Source organism: Triticum dicoccoides, chromosome 6B (assembly GCF_002162155.2).
Source record: "Triticum dicoccoides isolate Atlit2015 ecotype Zavitan chromosome 6B, WEW_v2.0, whole genome shotgun sequence".
Lineage (NCBI taxonomy): Eukaryota > Viridiplantae > Streptophyta > Magnoliopsida > Poales > Poaceae > Triticum > Triticum dicoccoides.
This window is the reverse complement of record NC_041391.1, coordinates 419,207,961-419,213,317: the sequence shown is the minus strand read 5'-3', so window position 1 is coordinate 419,213,317 and position 5,357 is coordinate 419,207,961.

Below are 5,357 nucleotides of genomic sequence, written 5' to 3'. Positions count from 1 at the left end.
CGCCCTTCCACCCCCGACGCCGGCGGCCGGAGCGCTCCATCACCGGCCTGCCTCCTCCAATGTCGACGTCGTCCCCGTCCTCCTCCACAACGGACCTCCCCGAACTCCCCCGCGCCCACTGCCCCGTTCCCTATAGACACCCGGTGAGGTCCCGGCCTCCTCTCTCTCCCTCGCCTCGACGTGCACCCCGCGCCACGCGCGCTCACCGTGAGCGCCGCATCTGCCGCCGCATGCGGGAAGCCCGCGCTGGCTCACTGCCCGCGACCCCCCTTGCTCCGACCGGCTCCGGCCGCGCCTAAGACGTTCTGTGCACGCGACCCGCGCCCTCCTGGCCTGCCCGGTCCTGGCCTCCACCGCACCCCCACTCTGGCGGCGCCTCCTACTGCCGCCGCGGCCAAGCTGGCGCCGTCCCTTGCCCGCTGACGCTGCTCCACTCGAAGCGGCGGCTATGCCGAGCCCACCCACCGTCCAGCCATCGCCGGAGATGGGCGCGCCGGCTTGCCCCGCTCGGGTGCCCAGCCGGGTCCCCGCGCCCACCCGCGCCCGTGTGCCTGCAAGGCCCTGGACCACTTACACGCGGGCCCCAGCGCCAGAACATTTGTAAAAAAGGATTTTAAAAAAAGAATAATAAACAGATAAATAGTAAATAAAATTAAACTTAATTAATTAATTAATTAACTAAATTAATTAAGTTAATTAATCCTAGTTAATTAATCTAATTAATCTATTAGTTTAATTAAACAGTAGTTTGTTTAGCCTAGACCCTAATTAAGTCTAAACAGTGGATGACACGTGGGTCCCACTAGACCCACTCGTCAGGTTGACCAGTCAACCCTATTGACTGCTAACGTCAGCATGACATCATGCTGATGTCATAAATAAATTTTCGAATTAAATTAAATAATTAATTAAATTCCAGAAATTATTAAAATATTTAGAAAATCATATCTTTTAATCCGTAACTCGGATTAAATTAGTTTTAACATGAAAATTGCTTAGCACGACGAGACGATTTCGGATACGCAACCCGTTCGTCCGCCACACCCCCCTAACCTATTGAATCTGCAACATTTCACCTCTGGTTCATCTGTTCGAAAACGCGAAAGACCGGGAATACTTTCCCGGATGTTTCCCCCCTTCACCGGTATCACCTCCTACTGCGTTAGGGCACACCTGGCACCGTTACTTGTTATGTCATGCATCATTATGCATCTGTTTGCATTGTATTCATTGTTTCTTCCCCCTATTCTCTCCGGTAGACTACGAGACCGACGCAGCTGCTACCCAGTACGACTACGGTGTTGACGACCCCTCCTTCTCGGCTGAGCTTCCAGGCAAGCCCCCCCTTGATCACTAGATATCGCCTATTCTTCTCTATACTGCTTGCATTAGAGTAGTGTAGCATGTTATTATTGAGATTACTACTATTCTGTTGCATAGCCTGTCATTTTTGCTACAGTCATTGATACCCTACCCGCAATCCTAAATGCTTAGTATAGGATGCTAGTTTATCATCATTGGCCCTACATTCTTGTCAGTCTGCCTTGCTATACTATTGGACCGTGATCACTCGGGAGGTGATCACGGGTATATACTATACATACATACATATTATACAGATGGTGACTAAAGTCGGGTCAGCTCGTTCAGTACCCCGCAAGTGATCCCGATGTGGGGGCTGAAAGGAGAGGTGGCTCCATCCCGGTAGAGGTGGGCCTGGGTTCCCGATGGCCCCCGACTGTTACTTTGTGGCGGAGCGACAGGGCAGGTTGAGACCTCCTAGGAGAGAGGTGGGCCTAGCCCTGTTCGGCATTCGCGGATACTTAACACGCTTAACGAGATCTTAGTATTTGATCTGAGTCTAGCTACTGGCCTATGCTCACTAACCAACTACGCGGGAACAGTTATGGGCACTCGGCGTCGTGGTATCAGCCGAAGCCTTCGTGACGTCAGCGACTGAGCGGCGCGCGCCAGATTGGACCGTGTAACGTGACTTCCTTAGTAATGGAGGTTGCTAGGTCTGCTTCCGGCCGCCCACGCAACATGCAGGTGTGCAATGGGCGATGGGCCCAGACACCTGCGCGCATAGGATTTAGACCGGCGTGCTGACCTCTCTGTTGTGCCTAGGTGAGGCTGCGACGTGTTGATCTTCCGAGGCCGGGCATGACCCAGGAAAGTGTGTCCGGCCAAATGGGATCGAGCGTGTTGGGTTATGTGGTGCACCCCTGCAGGGAAGTTAATCTATTCGAATAGTCGTGATCTTCGGTAACAGGACGACTTGGAGTTGTACCTTGACCTTATGACAACTAGAACCAGATACTTAATAAAACACACCCTTCCAAGTGCCAGATACAACCCGGTGATTGCTCTCTAACAGGGCGACGAGGAGAGGATCGCCGGGTAGGATTATGCTATGCGATGCTACTTGGAGGGCTTCAATCTACTCTCTTCTACATGCTGCAAGACGGAGGCTGCCAGAAGCGTAGTCTTCGACAGGATTAGCTATCCCCCTCTTATTCTGGCATTCTGCAGTTCAGTCCACTGATATGGCCCCTTTACACATATACCCATGCATATGTAGTGTAGCTCCTTGCTTGCGAGTACTTTGGATGAGTACTCACGGTTGCTTTCTCCCCCCTTTTCCCCCTTTCCTTTCTTTCTGGTTGTCGCAACCAGATGCTGGAGTCCAGGAGCCAGACGCCACCGTCGATGACGACTCCTACTACACCGGAGGTGCCTACTACTACGTGCAGCCCGCTGACGACGACCAGGAGTAGTTAGGAGGATCACAGGCAGGAGGCATGCGCCTCTTTCGATCTGTATCCCAGTTTGTGCTAGCCTTCTTAAGGCAAACTTGTTTAACTTATGTCTGTACTCAGATATTGTTGCTTCCGCTGACTCGTCTATGATCGAGCACTTGTATTCGAGCCCTCGAGGCCCCTGGCTTGTATTATGATGCTTGTATGACTTATTTATGTTTTTTGCTTCCGCTAACTCGTCTATGATCGAGCACTTGTATCCCGTGAGTCCCTGATCTTAATCGTACACGTTTGCGTGCATGATTAGTGTACGATTGAATCGGGGGCGTCACATGTCCCTCACCAACTCCTAAGTAGAAAGTGTGATGAATCATCGGTACTTTAAAGAAGCTCTGCGCACTCCTGCTTTGGCAGAGCCGGAGTTTACCGCTCTTAGCACCATGGGCGCATACATCTGAGCTGCCCAGGACAGATTTACAGGAGTTGCTCACCTGTTCTCAAAAGATATACAGGTATAAATTTATATAAACTTAGTAGATAGACAGCAGTAGCCCCCGAGACTTAAAGCGACTGGAAAAATCCGATTTGAGGATCGTTTATGACCGCAAGTTCTCAAGGAGAAGAACAGTGCATTTCCCAGGAGCTCGAGACAAGCCGGACACAACTAAATGACGCTGTCTCCGAGCTTCAAGAAATGAAGAGTGCCACAATGTATTTTGGCAAAGATAAAAATACTAGAAGAAGAAGTGAAGAAACAGGCCGAAGAGATGAAGAGCTTACATGCTCAACTCTTGGAGGCACAACAGGAAAACCAAAAGCTAAAGGGCGGCATATTCGGTATGACTTGTGAACCGTCCGGATTATTAATATAATCATATAATGTGGAATGTTATAGTTCAGTTGATGCAGGTATGTTGACCGGCTACCCCGAGGAGGAAGTGTCCGGGATGCAAAGCGACGTTCTAAAGGAACTGGCGAAGCTGCATGAGCATGCGCCAAAGGCCATGAAGAATATGGCCAAAGCCTTATAGCCCTCCGACGTCCCTCCAGAAAGTATGGAGGGGTTGGTAGACCTGTTCAAGGGCGCTTGGCGCCGCTTCGAGCTGTGGAAGACATCCGCATGCCGTGAAGGTGCACGAGAGGCATGGGCCATGGTGAAGACACGCTACACCAGACTTGATCCGAACCATATGGCCCGAGTTGGACCGCAAGGACCTGACAAGAAGGTAATTCCTGTAAGCATGGTATACGACCAAGTAATGACTGCGGCAAAAATTTTGCGCCAAGATTGCAAATTAGATAGTCTACTAGATGGCATAGAAAGAGAGTAGGCATCCAATTCTATGTAACAATGTACTTTATGACCGAACTTATCTCATGCGAACTTATAAATTTTTTGTCATCGCAGACCTTCAGCTTCCACCTCCGAACCAAGAAGTTTGAGTGTTTCCATATGCCACGTCTAACTAAGAAATGTTTAGTATTTGGAAACAAGGCAATCCGGTCATATTGCTCGAATAGACAAAAGTGTTTGGGGGGTTATGTTATATTACTTTTTAACATAAGAAACATCTTCCAAGGAAAATAGTTCCGTTAGGGGTTCCTTTCCTTGGGTTAGGCTCGTACCCGAAGTACAGGCAGCCAATTTCATAGTTTTTTCCAGAAACAGTCTGTTGTATATGTGGCGACCAATTATTCCCTTAAGAACGCTAGCTTTTGGCTTCACCCGTCTGAGGTACAGGTCCGGATAACCCGGTTGTAGCAATTGCAGAGGTACTCCCTTTACACCCTAGCCGAACAATCGGGAACGCAGGGTATAAACACAGGAGCAAGGTAACCCAGCTTGGCAAAAACTTAACTCATAGAGGTGCATAAAATGGCAGAAACAACAACCATTATGGACGAAATAAGCTTGTAAGCTTTTCAATAAAATGCTTCTTTAAAAGAAGCCCCCATGTATGGTGGGGTGTATACATTTAAATATTTGTACCCCGAACAATGCGGGTGCTCTGAACATACATTTGAGAAGAAAAGGGAAAACATTAAAAAGGGAGAGAAAAAAACTAGTTTAAAATGAAACCTATGGAGGCCGAACTATACATAAAATCTTTGAAGCCGGGCGACGTTCCATGGGTTCGGCTCAAGGCGCTTATCCTCTGCATTGCGAAGGCGATAGGATCCTCCAGTAAGGACTTCATCTATGACAATGGGGCGCTCCCATTTGGGTTTGAGCTTATCCTTTTTCTTCTCCGGGAGGCGTAGAACAAGTTCTCCGACATTGTATGTTTTAGCCCGCACTTCTTGTCGGCGTTCTGGGAACGGGGGTCCCCAGACTTGCCTGCCTGCGGCCTGCGGCGTGGCTCAAGTGGGGGCCCAATGCAGCCCAGCTTCATCAGCTCAAGTTCAAGACCCTCGCGAGGGGCCAAGCCTCGCAGGGCAGACGACAAGGAGCTTCCTGAGGAGCAGCCTCCTCAGGCGGGCTCCCGAGGAGGCGGAGAGATCAAGGCGGGGCACCTCCCGAGGGGCCCGTGACGCAAGCCATGGCGATCGGAGGCCAGGCGGGTGCCAGGCGGGTGCCGGCCTGCGCAGTGTCCTTGT